The sequence below is a fragment of the Coregonus clupeaformis genome, chromosome 29 (genome assembly GCF_020615455.1).
Source record: "Coregonus clupeaformis isolate EN_2021a chromosome 29, ASM2061545v1, whole genome shotgun sequence".
Classification (NCBI taxonomy): domain Eukaryota; kingdom Metazoa; phylum Chordata; class Actinopteri; order Salmoniformes; family Salmonidae; genus Coregonus; species Coregonus clupeaformis.
The window spans coordinates 17,158,640-17,170,996 of NC_059220.1; the positions used below are offsets into that span (position 1 = coordinate 17,158,640).

General features: G+C 42.8%; 1 long non-coding RNA gene across 7 annotated transcripts in view; it reads left to right on the forward strand.

Annotated features, from left to right (window-relative positions):
- The window catches only part of LOC121544766, a 111,793-nt gene that overhangs the window by 28,409 nt on the left and 71,027 nt on the right, over positions 1 to 12,357 (forward strand). For 4 of the 7 annotated variants that reach the window (XR_006657601.1, XR_006657602.1, XR_006657605.1 and 1 more), the window contains exons 3-4: positions 5,988 to 6,061; positions 6,728 to 6,838. This is a non-coding gene — a long non-coding RNA (uncharacterized LOC121544766). Of the gene's footprint in view, positions 1 to 5,987; positions 6,062 to 6,506; positions 6,839 to 12,357 lie in introns of all 7 variants that reach the window. The other 3 variants (XR_006657604.1, XR_006657603.1, XR_006657606.1) reach the window with 3 other exon arrangements.

Consider the following 12,357-nt stretch of genomic DNA (forward strand, 5'->3'; position numbering starts at 1 on the left):
TCTTTTTAAGTGGGAGAACTTGCACAATTGGTGGCTGACTAAATACTTTTTTCCCCCAATGTAGTTCATGATCCATCTCACTCTTTTTCAGGTATAACTATAAAACATTTAGATAAATATTTCAAGCAGCATAAAATCAAAGTTTGTGTTTTTATAGTGTCATGAATACATGGAACACTTCTGCAATATCCATCTCTGTAGATTTACAGTACCAGTCACAAGTTTGGACACACCTACTCATTCAAGGGTTTTTCTTTATTTGTACTATTTTTTACATTGTAGAATAATAGTGAAGACATCAAATCTATAAAATAACACATATGGAATCATGGAGTAACCAAAAAAGTGTTAAACAAATCCAAATATATTTTATATTTGAGATTCTTCAAATAGCCACCCGTTGCCTTGATGACAGCTTTGCACACTCTAATGCTTTTCCAACAGTCTTGAAGGAGTTCCCACATATGCTTAGCACTTGTTGGCTGCTTTTCCTTCATTCTGCCGTCGGACTCATCCCAAACCATCTCAATTGGGTTGAGGTCAGGGAATTGTGGAGGCCAGGTCATCTGATGCAGCACTCCATCACTCTCCTTCTTGGTAAAATAGCCCTTACACAGCCTGGAGGTGTGTTGGGTCATTGTCCTGTTGAAAAACAAATGATAGTCCCACTAAGCCCAAACCAGATGGGATGGCGTATCGCTGCAGAATGCTGTGGTAGCCATGCTGGTTAAGTGTGCCTTGAATTCTAAATAAATCACAGACAGTGTCACCAGCAAAGCACCCCCACACCATAACACCTCCACCTCCATGCTTTATGGTGGGAACTACACATGCGGAGATCATCCGTTCACCCACACCACGTCTCACAAACACACAGTGGTTTGAACCAAAAATCTCAAATGTGGACTCCAGACCAAAGGATACATTTCCACCGGTCTAATGTCCATTGCTCGTGTTTCTTGGCCCAAGCAGGTCTCTTCTTCTTATTGGTGTCCTTTTAGTAGTGGTTTCTTTGCAGCAATTCGACCATGAAGGCCTGATTCACACAGTCCCCTCTGAACAGTTGATGTTGAGATGTGTCTGTTACTTGAAATCTGTGAAGCATTTATTTGGGCTGCAATTTCTGAGGCTGGTAACTCTAATCAACTTATCCTCTGCATCAGAGGTAACTCTGGGTCTTCCATTCCTGTGGCAGTCCTCATCCGAGCCAGTTTCATCATAGCACTTGATGGTTTTTGTATCTGCACTTGAAGAAACTTTCAAATAAATTTTCCGTAATGATGGACTGTCATTTCTCTTTGGTTATTTGAGCTGTTCTTGCCATAATATGGACTTGGTATTTTACCAAATAGGGCTATCTTCTGTATACCACCCCTACCTTGTCACAACACAACTGATTGGCTCAAACGCATTAAGAAGGAAATAAATTCCACAAATTAACTTTTAAAAAGGCACACCTGTTAATTGAAATGCATTCCAGGTGACTACCTCATGAAGCTGGTTGAGAGAATGCCAAGAGTGTGCAAAGCTTTCATCAAGGCAAAGGGTGGCTATTTGAAGAATCTCAAATATAAAATATATTTTGATTTGTTTAACACTTTTTTGGTTACTAAATGATTCCATATGTGTTATTTCATAGTTTTGATGTCTTCACTATTATTCTACAATGTAAAAAATGAGTAGGTGTGTCCAAACTTTTGACTGGTAGTGTATGAATTTACACCCGCCTCACCATTATTCCCACTGCCTGCCCTGCTTTCCCACAGCGGATGAGAAAGTATGTCTAGAATTTGTGAAATCCAAGTCATTCAGTTTGTCCAGAGCAACTCTAGCCCACTCTCATTCCTGGCAGTCTCAACAATAGATATAATGGTGACAAAACCAAAACGTCATCCAAAAATAAGTAAAGTTAATACGTTATTGTTTGCGGTCTAGACTTAAAGCTACAGATTGTACATTAAAAAAAAGGGGGTGTGAGAAAGTTATCTTATCCCTCTCAGGCCCACTTCATTGTTACTGGATGATTCAGGCCTCGGAGGCCCCACTCTTAACGTTATGTCTGCCTCTGGCTCCCTGAAGGACAGAGGGGAAAGGGAAGGCGTAATGCTGTGTTATTTAATCAGGCTAAGTCTGGCCCTGCCACGTTTACAGCTCATTGACCCAATCACTTTGTCGACAGTTAGTTAGACACCCCTCCGAGACTGGCCCGTCCTCTACTTTCTCTCTCTTCTTCTCTTCCTCCATCTTTCACTCTCTCTTCCTCTCGTTCCATCTATCTATTTCCCTTTCTCTCTTCGTCTTTCTCTCTCTCTGTCGGTCTGTCTCTCTCTTTTACTCTCAAGCTTCGTTTGGCTCTTCAGGAAGGAACGTATTTTTGAGGGTGAAGGTTATCATATCATTAGAAAATAGTTAACAGCCCTGCAGCCTACGTAGAGTTATACGACAGTGCCTCCAGCCCTCTTGGCTCTGTGCAGTGCTGAAATGTTATCAGTCTGGAGTAATTATTGTCACAGGACTCTGAATTTCCAGAGACTGAGTTGTATTGTACATTTGCATTTAAGACTGACTATAGTGACTTGTTGAACTATATTTGTATGTGTTTGGGCCCAATCAACAATGCGATGACATTCAGTAGACAGTAAAGAATCCAGCATCAGAGCTAGCCTATCCCTGTACTAGCCTGTCCCTGTACTACCCAAGCCTGCCCCTGTACTACCCTAGCCTGCCCCTGTACTACCCTAGCCTGTCCCTGTACTACCCTAGCCTGTCCCTGTACTACCCTAGCCTGTCCCTGTACTACCCTAGCCTGTCCCTGTACTACCCAAGCCTGCCCCTGTACTACCCTAGCCTGCCCCTGTACTACCCTAGCCTGTCCCTGTACTACCCTAGCCTGTCCCTGTACTACCCAAGCCTGCCCCTGTACTACCCTAGCCTGCCCCTGTACTACCCTAGCCTGTCCCTGTACTACCCTAGCCTGTCCCTGTACTACCCTAGCCTGCCCCTGTACTACCCTAGCCTGTCCCTGTACTACCCTAGCCTGCCCCTGTACTACCCTAGCCTGTCCCTGTACTACCCTAGCCTGTCCCTGTACTACCCTAGCCTGCCCCTGTACTACCCTGCCCTTGTACTACCCTAGCCTGCCCCTGTACTACCCTAGCCTGTCCCTGTACTACCCTAGCCTGCCCCTGTACTACCCTAGCCTGTCCCTGAACTAGCCTGTCCCTGTTCTACCCTTTCCCTGTATTACCCTGTCCCTGTACTACCCTAGCCTGTCCCTGTACTTGCCTATTCCTGTACTATCCTAGCCTGTCCATGTACTACCCAAGCCTGTCCCTGTACTAGTCTATTCCTGTACTATCCTATCCCTGTACTAGCCTATTCTTGTACTATCCTATCCCTGTAGTAGTCTATTCCTGTACTATCCTATCCCTGTACTAGCCTTTCCCTGTACTAGTCTATTCCTGTACTAGTCTATTCCTGTACTAGTCTATTGTACTAGTCTATCCCTGTACTAGTCTATCCCTGTACTAGTATATTCCTGTACTATCCTATCCCTGTACTAGTCTATTCCTGTACTAGCCTATCCCTGTACTAGTCTATCCCTGTACTAGTCTATTCCTGTACGATCCTATCCCTGTACTAGTCTATTCCTGTACGATCCTATCCCTGTATTAGTCTATTCCTGTACTAGCCTATCCCTGTACTAGTCTATCCCTGTACTAGTATATTCCTGTACTATCCTATCCCTGTACTAGTATATTCCTGTACTAGCCTATCCCTGTACTAGTCTATCCCTGTACTAGTCTATTCCTGTACTATCCTATCCATGTACTAGTCTATTCCTGTACTAGCCTATCCCTGTACTAGTATATTCCTGTACTAGCCTATCCCTGTACTAGTATATTCCTGTACTATACTATCCCTGTACTAGTCTATTCCTGTACTAGCCTATCCCTGTACTAGTATATTCCTGTACTAGCCTTTCCCTGTACTAGCCTATCCCTGTACTAGTCTATTCCTGTACTAGTCTATTCCTGTACTAGCCGAGCCTATCCCTGTACTAGTCTATTCCTGTACTAGTATATTCCTGTACTAGCCTAGCCTATCCCTGTACTAGTCTATTCCTGTACTAGTCTATTCCTGTACTAGCCTAGCCTATCCCTGTACTAGTCTATTCCTGTACTAGTCTATTCCTGTACTAGCCTAGCCTATCCCTGTACTAGTCTATTCCTGTACTAGTATATTCCTGTACTAGCCTAGCCTATCCCTGTACTAGCCTATTCCTGTACTTGCCTATCCCTGTACTAGCCTAGCCTATCACTGTACTAGTCTATTCCTGTACTAGTATATTCCTGTACTTGCCTATCCCTGTACTAGCCTATCCCTGTTTGCCTGTGTGTGTTTAAGTGTGCACCTCGCCTCTCCCTCCTTGTCCCCTCATTCTGCCCGGGGGCACATACACACACGCTATATTCTTTATCTGATTAGCTGACACGTCTGCATGGAGCTCTGTGCAGTGCGGCGGCTGAGCAGAGCGGAGCAGCGTCAGGCCCCAGGCAGGGCATGGATTTCATTTTAAAAAGTATCAAAGGTTTACACGCCGCTCGCTTTAATCAGCATGTTTATCAGGCAGAGAGAAATTGCTGGAAGGACCACAGGGAGAAGGGGGGTTATCTTAAGGACCAGTTGCCTGGGAAATTGATAATGTCTACAAGGTAATTTACTGGCAACTTGTGCATCCCTCCACCGCGCCGCTGCCGAGGCCGGCCCCTCATTCTAATTACAGGCCATGTAATGTACTAATGAAGCTGCAGGGTTTGTGTGTGTGCTCTGTGCCTGTCTGGTGATTTCATGAGCTGAGATTGAATACATTTTTTGTATCTGGTTTTAAATGTACTTAAGTACAGTGGTGGAAAAAGTACTCAATTGTCATACTTGAGTAAAAGTACAAAGTAAAAGTAAATGCTATACATCAAATTCCTTATATTAAGCAAACCAGGTGGCACAATGTTCTTTTTTACATTTATTTTTTGGACAGCCTGAGGCACATTTACAAATGCAGGATTTGTGTTTAGTGAGGCCGCCAGATCAGAGGCAGTAGGGATGACAGCGCGTTATATTGATAGGTGTGTGAATTGGACCATATTGCTGTCTTGCCTGAGCATTCAAAATGTAACAAGTACTTTTGGGTGTCAAGGAAAATGTATGGAGTAAAAAGTACATTATTTTCTTTAGGAATGTAGTGGAGTAAAAGTAGTCAAAAATATAAATTGTAAAGTACAGATACCAAAAAAAACGACTTAAGTTGTACTGAAGTTTTTTTAACTTCAGTACTTTACACCACTGTGGACTGGTAAAGTTCTGCCTCTCTGTAAAGGGGTTTTGTATGTGTGTTTGTGCTCAGTTCCGCTCTTTGTAATGGTCCCGGACCTTACAGTGTGGTGGGACAGGCCCATCTCCAGTTTACACAAGGCTACTGAAAAGAACCAGACTGGCTCTGCTGCTCCAGTTTTAGTGTTGTTGTTCTGTTGCTCTGGCTCCAGACACGCCCAGCCAACCAGGCCCAGCCAGGACAAGGAGTTAGGCTCCATCCTATATCCTCCACCCCCTTCACTAGGGGATGTGCAGGACCAGGAAAGCCTTGATACGACCATCCCCACCTATCTGATGGAGGGAAAGAACACTGTTTTCTCAGACTCTGTGCATGTGTGTGTGTATTCGTGTGTGTGTGTGTGTGTGTGTGTGTGTGTGTGTGTGTGTGTGTGTGTGTGTGTGTGCTCATAGACATCCTTATCGCATAGTTTCCTATTTTTTTCTTTTAGTGATATTTAGATGGTTATGTGACCTTTTTGCCCAATTAGATAATGACAAGACATCACCATGGCTCTGTAACTTGGTAAAATAAACACTCATATGACGGAACAGGAAACAGTTGTGATGTCAGTATACAGTAACAAAAAGTTTCCTTCCCTCTCTGCTATTCACAGGAAAAGGAGGCTGTCGTGGCAGTGTCTGTAGGGGCCATTCGCTCAGACTACCAGAGAGTACGGGTGGAAAAGGTGTAAGTAGAACACACACACACACACACACACACACACAAACACACATTACCTATAATATCTCAGACTGACGCACATGGCCCTCTGTCAGAAAATACTACGTGCTTGAGAGACACTGTATTTCAAACAAAGATGATGTACATTTGTTTACTCCATGATGTTTAGTCTCGCTGTATTTTTATGTTTACAGTTTTATTACCAGAATGGCCAGTGGCTTACGTACGTCATGGGATACAATGTATTGTTATACAATTGTTGTAACACCACATCAGACAGGACACATATCCACATGTTTATGTACAGTAGGACATTGAACACTGGATACAGGTGAAAGGGTTTATATGACAGTACCTCTCTCTCTCTCACTCTCTCTCTCTCTCTCTCTCTCTCTCTCTCTCTCTCTCTCTCTCTCTCTCTCTTTAACACACACACACTCTCACACCGCAGGCGTTCTCTGAGACACAGACATGTACGCCCAAGAGTTTTGGCTTCAGTTACCTGCACACTGCCTATGTGAGTGTGTTTGTGCATGCAAGTGTATGAGTGTGTTGTGTATGCAAGTGTGTGTTGTGTGTGTGACACAGACAACTCTAGCGTAAAGTATGTGCCATCTTAAGATAATTCCCCCTGTTTAATTCCCCCTCTTCAACGGAATCTGCTGAACAAAGCCACTGGCACCAGAGACGGTTCAGAGCACGTGCCATGTGAGCCTCGACGTGGCAGCCTGCCTGCAAAACTAGCTAAAGTGCCCGATGCACTTTGAAGTTCTTGTGATCCTTGTAAGTTTTCAGTCTGACCTACCTCCTCACCCTCTTTTCTCTCCCTCCTTCCCTCCCTCCCTCCCTCCCTTTTATATCTTAATATTTGTAATATTCATTTAGCAGATGCTCTTATCTAGAGCGACTTACAGTAGTGAGTGCATACATTTTCATACTGGCCCCCATGGGAATCAAACCCACAACTTTGGTGTTGCAAGTGCCATGCTCTACCAACTGAGTCCCTCCATACCGCCTCACCTCTTCCCCCAGGTGTGTACGGCTGGGTCTGCAGCCCCTGGCCTACCTGTGGCTTCGCGACCAGGCGACCCTGCTCTCCGAGATTATATTGTGTGACCTCCACACCCTCCTTATCAAAGTGGCTACCTTTGGTGGATCTCCCTCCCTCTCTTCCTCTCTCTTTGTCTCTCTTTCTCCAGGGCAGCGGGTGAGCAGTCCAACCTCGCCCATCTCTGATTGTCGGCTTAGTGTTCGCCCCTTTTTTCACTCCAAAAGGTCCAGGTTAAGTAGGAGGGTTTGTGAGTGGGGAGAGTTTGAGGTTTGGGGTGGGGAGGGGAGGTAGAGGGAGGGTTGGTATAACCAGAGAGAGAGAGTAATGTGCAATGCCCCGAATCATCAATCTGTGCTTTTTAGCTGTGATCTTAAGACTTGTGCCAGGGGGTGAAGGCAGCAGTGGAGAGGAATATGAATAGATCGATAAATAAGAAGCAGATGCACTGGCATTGCACACACCCCTAGCCAGAGTATGTGAGCGGAGCTGGAGCGGAGCGAGGAGCGGAGAGTGCCCAATTTGACTGAAGCGCGTAGTGAGATTCCCAAAGGCTGGAGCGTCGGCCTTCTCGCCTGCTCCAATTTCACTCCAGAGCGCTCCAGTAGCGCTCACTTCACCAGCTCAGGGCACGCCGTCCCAGCATGCATTTGTAGTCTACTTGTGTGCTGCTATAGCCCCTTACTTTAACTACTGTCATGGAGTTCACTAAATATTTTCATAAAGAAACTGATAAAAGTCACAGGTGCTAAATCAAGGTGACTTACAAAGATGAGGACCAACAGCAAGAGAGGGGGTGTGGTGTTGTAGTGTCCACAACTAAATAATTATTGTGGAATCTGAAAAGACACGTATCCCGATGGTGTACTACGTTCACATGCTAACAGAAAGGAATGAGGTGGGTAGCTAGCTAAGTGTGTCATTGTAGCAAACTATTAATAAACTATATATCAAATCTGTTAAAGGTTTCATTCATTTTCGTTCTATTGTCTATACAATAGGCCATAATTGATTTTGTCCCTACAGGCCTGGCATATTCCCACGTTCAAGGAGCTTTCTGTTTTGATTTGGTTATTTTGCCTAAAAACCTTTAGGCCTACCTAAAGAAAAATAAAAAAACAACTGCATCTCTGCCAAACCTGGCAAGAGTGGCCAAAAGGGTGTTTAGCATCCCCAGTGGCTCTGCAAGTGTGGAGAGGATGTTCTCCGCTGCTGGCCGGCTCTACAGGCACCATCGCATGAGCCTGAAGCCACAGACTGGCCAAACTCATGTTTCTAAAAATGAACTCTAAAAATGAATTCAAAGGCCCTAATAAGTCATTTTTTGTTTAATTTGTATTTAATTCTAAGTAAGTCACAGCCTATATGTGCAATTTATAGGCTATAATGATTTAATACAACAAAATGTTGTTTAAATGCTGAGAGCTTTATGTCCCTACCATTCTATTGTCGCACTCACAAATGCTTCACAATGTATTTCTTTGTAGGCTAGAGCCTTGAAATAATTGAAATAATATAGCCTAAATAATTCATTAGGCTCCCTGTCTGGCTCCTGACCTATTTAGAGTGTTTATATGCTGTTTAATATGACATGTAGCCTATTTGAAATGATGTGCACTTCTTACATTCACCTTTTCATGTTTATTCAAATACTTTTCATTCAAATCCATATGGTTTGGTTTCAATACTTCAAATCCAAATGGTAGGTCCAGGTAGTCACAAAAATAGATGGGTGTTGGTTAAATTGTGATTTTAATGAATGGAGCTAATTTGGAGCTGCGTTTTTTTTATTCTGTGAGCGCAGTGCGGTTTTTTGCGGAGTGGTTGGAAAGGACATGGAGGACCGGAGTGGTGCGCACCACTCCATGAGCGATGAGCGGGATTTCCAACAGCTCAACTCTGCTCACATGCTCTGACCCCCGTAGCCCCCGCAAGGAGTGGAGGCCCCCCAGATAGCATATGAACATGTCATAAGCCATGAAATAATTTAGCTTGAATTAGCTTGAAAACTGCAAAATTCTCTCTCAGCCTCATGGCAAAATGTGTAGAATAGCAGGAAATTAGCTCAGAGATTCTTGAAAGTCGGGACAATCCTTGTCCGGCAGGGAAACTCTATTTTTATAGTAAAGAATAAATAAATGTTGTTGCATTATTTGACCACCCCATGGTCCGTCAAGTTCTCTACTTTTGATAGATTTAAACAAACAATATTGGAATCACCATGGTCTCAACCGTAAACTGTCAACTCCATCTGCCTGATAGATTAAGATAGAATATGCATGTTGGTTCAACTATGTTACATTTATTTAGGTTTTAGAGTCATAAAGCAACTGAGAAATATGCCACTTGAATTAAGAAGAAAAATGAACATTTTGTCAACTCTGTAAAACATCAACTCCGTCAGATTTTTGTCTAAGATCAACTCCATTGAGTGCTGAAAGATCTGATAGGATGGTTCTGTTTTTATTGCTAATTTCCACATGAATAATTTTCCATCTTTTACAAATGTTTGTATTGAACTTTTATTTTTAGAGGCAGTAATACGTCTGTTTTGAGTATCTGTTGTCAACTCTGTCAGTGGCTTGTCAACTCTGTCACAATTATTTTGTCAATATTCTGAAGGTGGAAAAAAACACTGTTTTGCAACATATGATTACACAATTCAAATCAAATCAAATTGTATTTGTCACATTCGCGGAATACAACAGATGTAGACCATACCGTGAAATGTTTACTTACAAGCCCTTAACCAACAATGCAGTTTTAAGAAAATAGAGTTAAGTAAAAAAAAAAAAGTGACACAATAAAATAACAATAATGAGGCTATATACAGGGGGTACCGGTACCGAGTCAATGTGCGAGGGTACAGGTTAGTCGAGGTAATTTGTACATCTAGGTACGGGTAAAGTATTTGCTGTGCTAGACCTAAGGGATAATGTTTGCTTTATAAATGTTGCTTTATGTTCTAAATCTAGAAAAACATGCAAAAATGCGAACTATACTAAACAAAAATATAAACGCAACATGTAAAGTGTTGGTCCCATGTTTCATGAGAAGAAATAAAAGATCACAGAATTTTTCCATACGCACAAAAAGCTTATTTCTCTAAAATATTGTGCACAAATTTGTTTACATCCCTGTTAGTGAACATTTCTCTTTTGCCAAGATAATCCATCCACCTGACAGGTGTGTCATATCAAGAAGCTGATTAAACAGCATGATCATTACACAGGTGCACCTTGTGCTGGGGACAATAAAAGGTCACTCTAAATTGTGCAGTTTTGTCACACAACACAATGCCACAGATGTCTCAAGTTTTGAAGGAGCAGGCAATTGGCATGCTGACTGCAGGAATGTCAACCAGAGCTGTTGCCAGAGAATTGAATGTTAATTTCTCTACCATAAGCCAACGTCGTTTTAGAGAATTTGGCAGTACGTCCAACCGGAGTCACAACCGCAGACCACGTGTAACCAAGCCAGCCCAGGACCTCCACATCCGGCTTCTTCACCTGCGGGATCATCTGAGACCAGCCACCCGGACAGCTGATGAAACTGAGGAGTATTTCTGTCTGTAATAAAGCCCTTTTGTGGGGAAAAACTCATTCTGATTGGCAGGGCCTGGCTCCCAAGTGGGTGGGCCTATGCTCCAGCCCAGTCATGTGAAATCCATAGAATAGGGCCTAATTTATTTATTTCAATTGACTGATTTCCTTATATGAACTGTAACTCAGTAAAATCGTTGAAATTGTTGCATGTTGCTTTTATATTTTTGTTCAGTATAAATTAGCCCTGGAGCATTTAATAGTGCTATAACACAAAACAAAAAGAAGTTAGGAGATTTGTATTACATATTTCAATAATCTAATGTTAAAATTATGGGCTCTCGAGTGGCGCAGCGGTCTAAGGCACTGCATCTCAGTGCTAGAGGCGTCACTACAGATCCTGGTTAGATTCCAACCTGTATCACAACCCGGCCGTGATTGGGAGTCCCATAAGGTGGCGCACAATTGGCCCAGTGTTGTCCGGTTTGTAAATATGAATTTGTTCTTAACTGACTTGCCTAGTTAAATAAAGGTAAAATAAACAAATTAAATTAAACAATCAAGGCCTTTAAACACTTGTTGGAAAATAATTGTAAAGATTAAATGCCTTAAATGGTGTCTGACTGAGTTGACATAAATCCAGTTAGTTGCATTTGTAATATTAAAACAAATACAGTCGTATGAAAAAGTTTGGGCACCCCTCTGAGGCTGCATAATAATTAATCACAGAAAATGATCACAATGGCATGCCATTCATTTTCTAATAAAAGCTGAGTACTGGGGTTTTGTCCAGACAAAGATTTTTAGTGTAGCAATATTAAATTGTATGAAATTATATCTGATGTGAAAAATAGGCTATGCAAAAATGTGGGCACCCTTATCATTCTGTTGATTTTAATACCTGTAACTACTTAGCACTGATTAAATGGAACACACAATTGGTTTGGTGAGCTCATTAAGCCTTGAACTTCATAGACAAGTGCATCCAATCATGAGAAAAGGTATTTAAGGTGGCCAATTGTAAGTTGTTGTTCTCTTTGACTCTCCTCTGAAGAGTGGCAACATGGGGGCCTCAAAACAACTCTCAAATGACCTGAAACAAAGATTGTTCAACATTATGGTTTAGGGGAAGGCTACAAAAAGCTATCGCAGAGATGTAAGCTGTCAGTGTCCACTGTGAGGAAAATAGTGAGGAAATGGGAGACCACAGGCACCGTTCTTGTTAAGGCCAGAAGTGGCAGGCCAAGTAAAATATCGGAGAGACAAAGGCGAAGGATGGTGAGAACGGTCAAAAACAGCCCACAGACCACCTCCAAAGACTTACAACATCATCTTGCTGCAGATGGTGTCACTGTGTATCGTTCAACAATTCAGCACACTTTGCACAAGGAGAAGCTGTACGGGAGAGTGATGTGGAAGAAGCTTGAGGTATGCAAACGCACATTTGGACAAGCAAGCTTCATTTTGGAATAAGGTGCTGTGGACTGATGAAACAAAGATTGAGTTATTTGGTCATAACAAGGGGCGTTATGCATGGCGGCAAAAGAACACAGCATTCCAAGAAAATGCTGTGGGGCTGTGTGGCCAGTGCCGGTACTGGGAATCTTGTTAAAGTTGAGGGTCGCATGGATTCCACTCAATATCAGCAGATTCTTGGGAATAATGTTGAAGAATCAGTCACAAAGTTGAAGTTACGCCGGGGCTGGATATTT